At 44.1% G+C, this 12910-nt stretch overlaps 1 protein-coding gene across 2 annotated transcripts in view; it reads right to left on the bottom strand.

The window, feature by feature from the left end:
• Window positions 1-11979, bottom strand: part of myo9ab (myosin IXAb) — a 228478-nt gene extending 216499 nt beyond the window's left edge. The window contains exon 1 of one of the 2 annotated variants that reach the window (XM_060914594.1): window positions 11672-11979. The gene's annotated coding sequence lies outside the window, so the exon portion shown is untranslated. Of the gene's footprint in view, window positions 1-11322; window positions 11383-11671 lie in introns of those variants that run through there. The other variant, XM_060914596.1, reaches the window with a different exon arrangement.
• Window positions 11980-12910: the final 931 nt, after the last annotated feature.

Here is a 12910-nt window from a genome sequence, read left to right as displayed (position 1 = left end):
AGCCAAATAAATCAATATTTGCTCATTCATATATTTGGCATACTGCACCCTGCCTAACTTCAGAGACAAAGATGCTGATCCTGCCTAAACCTAACCCTGAACTGTACTCCTAAAAGGAAATAAATGAGCAGTTATTCATCCAGCTAAGCCACACCTAGCAACACCCACGCACGGGACTCCAACCTGGACGTGGGAGCAAAGAACAGAGGTAGCCTCAGACAGACGGATGAACGTCTATAACAGTAACAGCGAGTCAGCCATCTCTGATGTCCTCAGAAATCCAGGACAACATTCAATTAGACAGCAAAAGGCACATGGTTGTCTTTTTACATCGTGCACGGATGTCTAATTACAGACAAGGATGAAATCCTTCGTAGATTGTACAAGGAGATCTAATTACAGACAAACGTGGATCGCTGATGCAAAAGCAGGCACTCATGTACAGTATGCAGAGTTCACTGTCCGTCAAGTAAAAATAGACATATCCTGCTGACCAAGATGGACGCTAATGCACTCCGCGGAGAGATTTCCATCAATTAGCCTCTCATTTAACATTTTACAGATTGAGTCCTTTATCTTGTACAAGGTGGACACAGTCACTACGTTTACATGCACATAGAGAGAATCGAATTTCTGCCGTTGCTCGACTGAAATCGAAGTTCAAAATGCCATGTATATACCTTAATTCGGCTGAAATTGAACCGAACTTGATTTCTCGGAATCGAGCTACACGACCTAGTTTATGCGATTTCTGCCGAGCTACTTTGTGCATGTAAACCCTATCGAGCTAGTTGTCGAGCTACTTCCGGAAGTGACGAGTGACGAGACCACAAGCGGGAAACACAACAGCCTCGGTCGGCATGACAACAGTAGTAGCGAGCAGCAGAAGAGGTCAGGAGGAACAAACGAAGAAGAGAAAACGGCGATGTAGAGCTCTCTGAAGTGTGGGTGGAGCACAGAGGACGGCAGGACAAAGCTTCTGGTACTAATAGGCTTTTTATTGTCAGACTTTTCAGTTTAACAGCCTACTTTTATTCTTGAAAGAAGCGCGCACACACACACACACACGCGCGCGCGCTGTGTTCTAGTCCCGGGATGAGCTCTCCCCTCTGCCTCCTTAAATAGGGCGCGGTTACTGGGAAGACATACAAACACAGGTTAATTACCATCAGGTGTACCGTCGTTCTGCCACTCACCTTCCCTGGCTCCACCCTCCTGTCACAGACCGGCGCTTGACCACGCCCCCACTGCCACAGGCAAGCAGAAACGTGCACTTCTGGAGCAGTGAGGAGACAGAGTTCATGCTCATTCAGCTTAAGGAGTTGAATATATTAAAATTCATGGACGGGAGAAAAACGCGCAATGGAGAACACGGAACTGATAACTTTGTTTACACTCTTGAATAGCTCTTCTTCATGACGACAACCGGAAGTGTACCAACACGATGGGGCGTGTAGCGCCACCTGTGGCTCGGGTGCACACTGTACCTCACACAATAGCTCGATTTCATTGTGTGCATGTCGGATTGGATTTCTCTGGCACCCTGCTGGGACCTTCAGCTCGATTACCGACAGCAGCTCGATTTGGATGTGCATGTAAACGTAGTCACTGACCTGATCTACCAGGATGTCTTTCTCGGGGGGAGCCACCCACATCACTGCTCAGACATTATCGGTGAAGTCAGCAACACTAATAGCACGTTGCTAATTTGAAGCTGTGCATTCACCTACTGAATAGTCTGCATTTGTGTTTAAGTAAGAGCATTTATCCTGCTTATGCTATCCTGCTCTAGTTTTACTGTCAAGCCTGCAAACAGCTCCATCAATCAACGCTAAATGTGTTTCAGTGCAGGGATAAGGCAACACTGACCTCTGCATAGTCAGCATATGTTGCCTCTGTGTATAATAATTCAAAGCTTACATGTGGTGTGGAGATTCAGCAAATGGTTCAACATCTTTAAACAAATTAAATGTCGCAACAAATATACACGCGCCGGCCACTTTATTAGGTACACCTGCTGTTTTACGCCGTTATCTAAATGAGCCGATCCCTCGACAGCAGCACAATGCAGAAATTCGTGCAGATACAAATCAAGAGCTTCAGTTAATGTTCACTTCAAACATCAGAATGGGGAAAATTGTGATCTCTCTGACTTTCACTGTGGCATGGGTGTGGGTTTGAGCCAGATGGACTGGTTTGAGTATTTCAGAAACTGCTGATCTCCTGGGGTTTTCACGCACAACAGTCTCTACAGTTTACACAGAATGGTGCAAAAAACAAACAAACAAAAAAAATTGAATGCTGTGGGTGGAAACAAACGCCTTGTTGATAAGAGAGGTCAGAGGAAAATGGCCAGATTGGTTCAAGCTGCCAGGAAGGATATAGTAACTCATATAATCACTGTTTACAACCGTGGTGAGCAGAAAAGCATCTCAGCATGCAACAGCAGAAGAACACACTGGGTTCTACTTCTGCAGCCAAGAACCTTAGAATCGAGAACAAATTCCTATTAAAGTGTAATCTGGTCATATTCTTTAGCGAATTCTGCCCTCGCCATTATGTTGAGTGCTGCTACGTTTTTACGCACGATTTACACACAAAACAATGTGTACTGTATACACATGGCATGCCAAGATGTGAGATACGGCTATAGACCCCTTCGCAGTAAACGTCATTCATACGTAAGCGGAAATTGCGCGCGCAGCCTGGACTCAAAAAAGACTCAACGATGCCTAGTTGTTGTGTTGTCAGGTGTCAGAATCGTAGCAGTGATGGGGTTAAAATGTACAGAATTCCAGCAGGATCTCACCCATTCCAAAAAAATCGCCGACGTCTATGGCTACAAGCCATCAAACGTGTAGACTGGGATGAAAGCACTATCAAAAATGCGCGGGTTTGCAGCGCCCACTTCATCACAGGTAAGATCAGGCTATTTATTAAATCTTTCTTTTTTATTCTTTCTAGTTTTCGTTTATTGATGTAGCAAAATACTTTGGTAACGTTTGTCTGATTAGCTGGGTCATAGTTACACAATGTAATGAATATTGTTAGCATGTTAACTTAGCTTTGCATGCAGTTTTGTTTGTAGGAGAGGTCTCGCTTCACTCAAGCAGTCCAGATTTTGTGCCATCATTATTTGTGTATGCCGAAAATCACAATTTTAAAGCAAGGATGGAAAGGTAAAATTGTGTGCCCTCACTCTAAATGCCAACTTACGCTGACTGCTCTAACCTAGCTCCCGCCCCGTTCAGTTTCATTTCTGCTCTCTGCCTCTCGCTTTTTACGCAGCTCTGATTTCTCTTAGCTGCACTCTTTACACTATCATTCCTTTCATGCCATCACCTCCTGCACATTGCTGTTTAGAGTTGGGATTTGCTGTTGTAGCTAAAGCCACATTGCCATCACATCACTGGCATAATTTGATTAAAACAAAATGAATATGAATGTCCCATTGTTAATCAAGTTGTACATGCCCGCACATAACAATCATACGCGTCTAAAGACTTGTAGGCACGAAGTTTTTCGTGGGTGTACACTGAAGTCTGGTCAATAAGGTACGAGTATATATCTGGCCATTGTATACCAGGGAACTTACTAACATCGTCCGTCCACTCTTTAATTAAATGCAGATCCGGTAGGCGATGTCCACTTGTTAGAGTTAACTTATTTATGTAGCATTCTTAATCTTGTAACGACAATTGTTTGGCATAATCTAACAGCTCATAATGCCGGTCTATGGGCAGCGCCATTGTTTCTGAGTCCAGGCTGCGCGCGCATCCTGGCAACTGTCGGTTTGTTTACAAACATGCGAAGGGGTCTATAAGGAATGGGCCTTCACCCTGAAGATGAAATCTTTCAGAACAGAACAGATGCCCAGTCGACTTCAAAAGCCTACTGAATGTGAACGCATGTCTGGACAGACAGTGGGTTTGGTGAAGCACTAGAACCTTTGCAGATCTGCTGCCTTCAAAAGGCAACTTAATACTCTTACCACAGATATACAGAGTGTGACATGTATCACAGTCAAGTGATCTGGTAGAATAGATGTTTTTCTTTTCTTAAAAATCAACATTCTTCTCATCTTAAAGCTAGGGTAGGTGAATTTTGAGAAGTATTTTTGTCATATTACTGGAAATTCTTTCTGCATCCCAGTAGCAATTAATAAATCAAATGCTCTGACAATTAAAAAAAAAACCTGTCATCCATTCAATCATTATTCAGTCCGAATGAAATAATTGGATGGCCTACGTACCTGTGTACCCTCCGTCTGTGCACTCATTGCACATAACCAGAGTCTTTCACAAGGCTAGGCAGATATATTGCAGACATATTGTTCAAACTAGTCAACAGCTATGAGTACTAATTATTAGGGGTCGACCGATAATCGGCCTGGCCGATATATCATGCCAATATTCTGCCTTTTTAGGGTTATCGGTATCGGCCATAATTTCCACCAATATGCCGATAACATGCCTTTTTGCAGCCATTTCATTCCTAACGCAACTGTCACTGCACGTCCTTTCCTGCACTCGCCTCTCTGAGTTCAAGAACACGGTCCCGCCCATCACAACATCTGATTTGTTTGGCACAAGAGATGCAGCCAATCGACACGTGTAGCTAAACGCTGTGAACTGTTTCAAGGCGGCCGTATGGGCACTCGGGCAGAAACAGATCCCACTTCAAGGTAAGGACACGCTGCTTTTGCTGCAATAAGTCACAAACACACAAGTTGCAAAAGCACAACACTGTTATATGTTTACATTCTTCATCTACTACTCGTTAAAATTGTCCATTTGCATCTGTGTAGCCAGGCAAACTTAGCTTATGGAAGGAAGCACTTGAATTAGCCTACAACCAACTAGTCTCGCTGAAACTACATGTAATGTTGTCCATAGTAAGCAGTCCCCAGCATAACGTAGGCTGCAATCTAGGGATGTCCCGATCAGGTTTTTTTGCCCTCCGATCCGATACTGATCATTTGATTTTGAGTATCTGCCGATACCGAGTCCCGATCCGATACTTCTTATAATCCATAAAAAATAAAGACGAGGAAAGAAACGGATCCAGGATGTTCCTCATTTTTTATTTAACACCTTATTTTAACATCCAACAACTCCGTTAGCAAACAGAGCACTTACGTGAGGCAGTTTGAACAATAAATAACAAATTTAAAAAAATAACCTTAAAATACCTGGCAGGAATGTAAACAAATAAAAAAAAATAAAGTGCCACAGTGCCAGTAATTTGCTTTTAAGAACGCATCTCACAGTGGTGTACAGTAATTTCAATTAAAGAAATGAACGTTTTTCTTGATGAAAACAAGCATTTCTACCCTTTCAGGTTTGAGCCCGTTTCTTTTGTCATCCAACGAAAAAAAAAAAAAGATCTCATTCTTTGCTTTCCGCTTCGAACTGCTTCCATGTTCAACTTTGCCGGCAACAGGCAGCCAATAACCAATAGCGTCTCCGCTACAAAGTGATGTCATGCCGCACGCGTTGATGTTGCTGTGTTGAGACAAGAGGTCTGGTCTCACTCTGTGCCAACGCATAGCTATTGATGTGTTAAAAATGAGAATATATTACATAGATATATATCCGATCTCTGATCGGGAGGCAATGCCCGATTCCGATCGAGTCTGAAACCATGTGATCGGGCCCGATTTCCGATCACGTGATCGGATCGGGACATCCCTACTGCAATCATTTTTAAATCCCCGTCTGGAAACGTTGTGAATGTGTCAGTAGTTCTACTCGAACAGTAGAATGACAGCCATACAGAGAGGTGGTCAAGGGAAGACGAAATAAAATGTAGTGTTTGTGTTGTGTAGGCTAGCGCAAGCCTACTGGCTATTTGTTATGGTGATGAGTAAACTTCATGACGTGACTCATGCTCAAAAAGTGCATTGCACTTGTATATGTTAGGTAACTTTATAAAGCGCTATTTGAACATTTAAACAAGCCAGGTGTGATATGGTGCTAGTAGGCTGTGTAATACTGTAGGGAGTTTGTCAGGACGCTTGTTGTGGGCTCAGTAATTAATTGTGTCGTGGATGCACACTTGCTTGGATAAACGGTAATGAACGAAATACATCAATTAAACTCTTAAATGTTCTTATGCTACTTCACATTGCGCTGTAATGTACTCCACTAGTATTTATAATTCTTGCGCAAGTGATTCTCCTCGCTAGCGCTTCTGATTCGGAAAGCGATATATTCTTAAAGGAGCAGCCGTTCCTTTTAACCAGAGCTTTTAACACTCCGTTCTCACTTTCTCTATCCAGAATCCAGAGTGTATTTTCATTTATTTTCCACTGAAAATGGTGAGCTGTAATATAGTAGGGAGTGATTTATTTTTTTATTGGTGAATATTTATTTTATTATCATTTTATTTCTCATTTTATTCTAACTAATGTTTGACTTTATTGTACAAATGCTGCTGGCATCTCCCTGCACAAAATTTCATGTTCAATTTTACAATTAAACATACATTTCATGGATATGAAGGTCTGTATCAGTGTGTGCCATGTTTAATTTCATGTGAATTATAATGTTTACATTTATCGGTTGCACATATCAGTTATCGGCATCCCAATTCCATAATAATCGGTATCGGTCCTGAAAAAAACATATCGGTCGATCCCTACTAACTATAGCCAAGTTCACTGATTACATTAATTACGTGTTTTCTTACATATGAATGAGACATGAGGTGGGTGGATATGACAGTGATGTGCTATGCTCCTCCCCCCAAAGCTCTCTCTCATGGACTCATCCTCCAGTGGTAGTCAGGCAGTGCGCGTTCATGTGTTCTGGAGCAGTGGCTTTGGACGGAGTGGGATTTTTCAGCTGGAAACGTTCAAAATCTTTCTTCAAAATGACCTACTCTAGTGAAAAGGTTTCATTAAATGAACATTGCCGGCTTTAAGCCAAGTTAATTGAGTTAGACGTCCTCTCATAACTGACTACATGCTAAAATGGTGCCATTAATCTGATGAAAACCCCAGCACAAAATGGCCAACGCTTCTTTCATTTCTGAACCGTTCCAAGTTTCAGACATTTCTTTTGTTCTTCTCCTTCGCTGACATTTGGCTTTCTCTGTTTTCACTCTGATCATGTTTTAAATCAGCCACCGAAAAGCAAACAAAGTGTTTGCTTCTGTTCACACCAAAGTCCTGCTGATGCTTTCCAGGTTCCGTCCTGGTAGACTAAAATTCCTGAGATTTCAATTCTGACTTGTGTTCAGACTTCACCTCTTCCTGATTAATGTACTATCTGGATGGGATATGATTTTTGGACATATATAAATCTCCATTAAATAATGTTGCCATACGTTTGTGCAAACAGGACAAAAAAATTCCATGCTTACTATATACACTTCATTTCATCGCTTTATCCTTGATTGTAGGTCTTGTAGACAAGTGAATTTGGGTTGAACATTAGTAAGCCACAACGTATGTCGGTTGTACCTGTGCTAGTAACTTAATAATAACAACTGACTTAAAACCTCTGGAAGTGTCACTTCTCTGACGTATCCTTTAAACAAATGTTTTTTGTTCTGCATTTTAAACTCAGTCGATACTTTCCGATAGAAGACAGCACTTCCTGGAGTGTGTTTATACTGAAGACAAAGCCCTTTTCCTAAAGGGTATAATGGAAATTGAGTCAGTCAATCTGTATGGGATACACTCTACATCTCTCTTAAGAAGTGTCAGATGTTTTTTGGTCAGACGGTAATTAATTGTACTGAACTGGAATGGAATTGCATTTATTCGCTGAACTTCACCTCTACACTGGAAGCTAACTTCTAAACTGAATCAGTCTCTTGAAATGGTACACACAGGAGCTGCCCTTATGCTTGACGTGTAGACAGGCTACATGTGCATGTCTCCATTTAGAACCCAGCTCCACGAACACACACAAGCACAAAATGCGCATGAATAATTACTGAGTGAAAGACTCGAGGTTGTTCACGAAGCGATGGCCATGAGCAGTGTAGCCCCAAAATCAGCTGGGGTGACTTTGCAAAAAAAAAAAAAAAAGATGGGCAGTCTGGAAATTTTGTCAATCTGTATGGGAGTGTCAGATTTTTTTTGGTCAGACGGGAATGAATTGCATTTAGTGTATCAAGACAGGTAGTCTTAAGACAGGTGGTCTTTTTAAAAAATATGTTTTCAGCAAAGCTCAAGAATACATTATATATGTTGCTTCAGGAGGGCGGCACGGTGGTGTAGTGGTTAGCGCTGTCACCTCACAGCAAGAAGGTCCTGGGTTTGAGCCCAGCGGCCGGCGAGGGCCTTTCTGTGTGGAGTTTGCATGTTCTCCCCGTGTCTACGTGGGTTTCCTCCGGGTGCTCCGGTTTCCCCCACAGTCCAAAGACATTGGTGGCTCTAAATTGAGCGTAGGTGTGAATGTGAGTGTGAATGGTTGTTTGTCTCTGTGTCAGCCCTGTGATGACCTGGCGACTTGTCCAGGGTGTACCCCGCCTCTCGCCCATAGTCAGCTGGGATAGGCTCCAGCTTGCCTGCGACCCTGTAGGACAAGATAAGCGGCTAGAGATAATGGATGGATGGATGGATGGATGGATGGATGGATGGATGGATGGATGGATGGATGGATGTTGCTCCATGCAGGATGTTCATGCATATGTACTATAGGTCACACAATCTGTTTGTGTTCTCGCAAATATGTTTTAAAAAAAAGTATTTTCGTGTTACTGATAGTGCTGAACAATGCATAACCCTCCCTCCCACACTCTCTCTCTCACAAACACACCTTCATTGACATAATTATTAATGCAGCTAATTAATGCTATATACCTAATAGCATTATACCTAATTAATGCCTATACCTAAATCTAACATGGATTTTTCAGCTCTTTTGGTTCCATCCATCCATTATCTGTAGCCGCTTTATCCTGTTCTACAGGGTCACGGGCAAGCTGGAGCCTATCCCAGCTGACTACGGGCGAAAGGCGGGGTACACCCTGGACAAGTCGCCAGGTCATCACAGGGCTGACACATAGACACAGACAACCATTCACACTCACATTCACACCTACGCTCAATTTAGAGTCACCAGTTAACCTAACCTGCATGTCTTTGGACTGTGGGGGAAACCGGAGCACCCGGAGGAAACCCATGCAGACATGGGGAGAACATGCAAACTCTGCACAGAAAGGCCCTCGCTTGAACCTAGGACCTTCTTGCTGTGAGGCGACAGCGCTAACCACTACATCACTGTGCCACCCTTTATAGTCTACCTGAGACTATCCATCCATCCATTATCTGTAGCCGCTTATCCTGTTCTACAGGGTCGCAGGCAAGCTGGAGCCTATCCCAGCTGACTACAGGCAAGAGGTGGGGTACACCCTGGACCCCGCTGACACAGACAAACAACCATTCACACTCACATTCACACCTACGGTCAATTTAGAGCCACCACTTTAAGTGCATATTCTGGACCAATTTCGTGTTTTTTTATATGAAAGTATGTCCCTTTACACACTCATCCAGAAGGGTAATTTTGCACAAGGCCATCTGTCTACAGCAGAAAAAAATAAAATAACAAAACGCGTCTGGAAAAATCCCAAGGGAGTCTGGAGCCAGATTCGTGACGTCACCTGCGGAAGCGCCAGCAGGCTGCGAGAGCTCTGCACGGTTTCAGTGCACAGCCTGTGTAGACCAAGCGCTCCCATTTCTCTCTCATTGTCCGGTCTTTTGGGAAACGATGAGCACTAATCCCATCAAGATTGGTGTTGCTATACCCTCCTACGATACATCTGTTAACCATTTTAATAATTATGTCATAACGTTGAAGAAATTTACAGAAAACCACCAGGTCGTTTTCTCATAAACAAACCAGCGCTGACGTAGGATTCAGAGGGAGGCGTCCCGCACGCGACTTCACAAAAATCAATGTTTGCCAGTAAATCCAAGTGCCAAGTTTTTTCAGAGGCGCCTCAAATGGCTTGATTTCAACTGAATTTTTCTGGTATTGCGCAAGGTAAAAAAAAATTGCACAAAATGCAAAATGTGACAGATGTTTGACCAAAGTTTAATATAAAACAGGAGGATTACACTGATCTTGCTCCTGAATTTACCCGTGATATGCACTTTAACCTAACCTGCATGTCTTTGGACTGTGGAGGAAACCCACACAGACACGGGGAGAACGTGCAAACTCTACACAGAAAGGCCTCTGGGCTCGAACCTTCTTGCTGTGAGGCGACAGTGCTAATGACTACACTACCTGTTTAGGTTTTAAAATGAAAATCTACCTACGAAGCTTTAAGCTATATGAAGGAGTGTGGATTTATGGATGTGCTGAAGCGAAGACAGAGTAATTTGGTCAGAATACTGGCCAAATGTCCCCACAAGATTAGAAATGTCAGATCCTTGCTGGGGGCGGCACGGTGGTGTAGTGATTAGCGCTGTCGCCTCACAGCAAGAAGGTCCGGGTTCGAGCCCCGTGGTCGGCGAGGGCCTTTCTGTGTGGAGTTTGCATGTTCTCCCTGTGTCCGCGTGGGTTTCCTCCGGGTGCTCCGGTTTCCCCCACAATCCAAAGACATGCAGGTTAGGTTAACTGGTGACTCTAAATTGAGCGTAGGTGTGAATGTGAGTGTGAATGGTTGTCTGTGTCTATGTGTCAGCCCTGTGATGACCTGGCGACTTGTCCAGGGTGTACCCCGCCTTTCGCCCGTAGTCAGCTGGGATAGGCTCCAGCTTGCCTGCAACCCTGTAGAACAGGATAAAGCGGCTAGAGATAATGAGATGAGATCCTTGCTGTGGGGACATTTGGTCCCCACAATGATACAACAACAACACCAACACATCCCCGTCTCTCTCTCTCGGAGTGTAGGCAGGAATAGGCCATTCTGGCAGTCTTAATCTGGTATTGCTTTTGAATGATGGAGATGTGCAGCTTCCTGTCCCTCACACTCAATAGAAATGCACCACTGCGACTCTAATCCACGTCAGAGCCTCATGAAAAGGAACAGCACTGCATTCATGCAAATCAAACACAGGTCATTACAATGCTCTGATGAAACGTCGTCCTTATTAATCTATAGGCTATTGGGGGGGAGAAAAAGCCTGCCTGCCTGCCTGCGTATGTTCTGGAGGACAAAAACAATCCGCCTAATCCGCTTTATAACCTCCAGCCTGGCTGTGTTAGCTTAGCATGCTGAGTGTCAGTGGCTGTCAGTGATGATGCTCGTCTCCTCAGTGCCACAGTGATACAGCAGGCTGGTCGAGTCCCCAGGCCGATTATTCATCACACGCGGCTGAACAGATACAATACAGATACAATGTCTCCTTGTTGTTACCTTGAAGATAGCGCAGAGTCGGCACAGCACGCCTTCTTCAGCCTGTTCGGGTTCCGAAAAAGCGTTAAAAATGGACTAATTTAAAAACAAACCCCTCACAGCCTCCTTTCCTTGAAATAAAGGCAGCAGAGGTGAGTTTCGCAGTCCGAGCCTGGAGCTGAACCCATGCAGGCGCCTCTGAGCGCTCGGACACAAACCAGAGCAGCTTTAAGGAAAACTTCCAGCCTCCCGGTTCTTCCTCCGTTTGCATATTTCTGTTCCTCATTTTTAAAAGAGGAAAGCTGGGCAAATCCGGCTATGGGTTCAACACACACACACACACACACTGCGCGCGCGCGCATCCCCTTACCTTCAGAAATGTCCGCTCCGGTGTTACCTTTGTCGCGGCCGGAAGGCGCGCGCGCCGCCACACTGAGTCAAAAACACCAGCCGTTTCTGCGGGCCGCCTTTTAAACAATTCCCCTGCAACAAAGCACCGATAACATACACACAGCTATCTAATCTACCAGCGGCTTTATCGCTACAAGTCCCGTCCAGCCTGTGTGACTCCGCCGCGCGTCCCGGTTCCAGTTCCAGCGCTGAGTCTCAGTGCACCGGGGAATCTCCGCGTGCTTCAGCCTTTCATTTTCTTTCACATCAAAGTGACGTGCGCGCGCTTCATTGAGAGACGGGAGCGCGCAAAACGCCTGGGAAGAGCGGAGGAGGGGCGGAAGTGGGGGGCAGATAACACGGCAACAGCACATTGTTTTACATCTCATCTCATTATCTCTAGCCGCTTTATCCTGTTCTACAGGGTCGCAGGCAAGCTGGAGCCTATCCCAGCTGACTACGGGTGAAAGGCGGGGTACACCCTGGACAAGTCGCCAGGTCATCACAGGGCTGACACATAGACACAGACAACCATTCACACTCACATTCACACCTACGGTCAATTTAGAGTCACCAGTTAACCTAACCTGCATGTCTTTGGACTGCGGGGGAAACCGGAGCACCCGGAGGAAACCCACGCGGACACGGGGAGAACATGCAAACTCCACACAGAAAGGCCCTCGCCGGCCACGGGGCTCGAACCCGGACCTTCTTGCTGTGAGGCGACAGCGCTAACCACTACACCACCGTGCCGCCCTAATAATGAATTTATATCTCATAATATAATTGTGACTTAGTATCTATTAATTGTGACTTACTATCTCATAATTATGACTTAGTATCTCATAATTGTGATTTAGTATCTTGTAATTGTGACTTTCTGTCTCTTAATTGTAACTTACTATCTCATAACTATGACTTAGTATCTCCTAATTGTGACTTAGTGTCGATAATTATAATTTAGTATCTCTTAATTGTGCCTAACTATCTCATAATTGTGACTTACTTTCTCATAATTGTGACTTCATATCTTGTAATTGTGATTTACTATCTTGTAATTGTGACTTAGTGTCTTGTAATTGTGACTTGATATCTCATAATTGTGACTTAGTATCCCCTAATTATGACTTAGTCTCTATAATTATGACTTAGTGTCTCCTAATTGTGACTTACTATCTCATAAGTGACTTTGTATCTCATAATTGTGACTTACTTTCTC

Source organism: Neoarius graeffei, chromosome 2 (genome assembly GCF_027579695.1).
Source record: "Neoarius graeffei isolate fNeoGra1 chromosome 2, fNeoGra1.pri, whole genome shotgun sequence".
Classification (NCBI taxonomy): Eukaryota; Metazoa; Chordata; class Actinopteri; order Siluriformes; family Ariidae; genus Neoarius; species Neoarius graeffei.
Note: the sequence above shows the minus strand (reverse complement) of the source record. Positions and strands in the feature narration are given on the sequence as shown.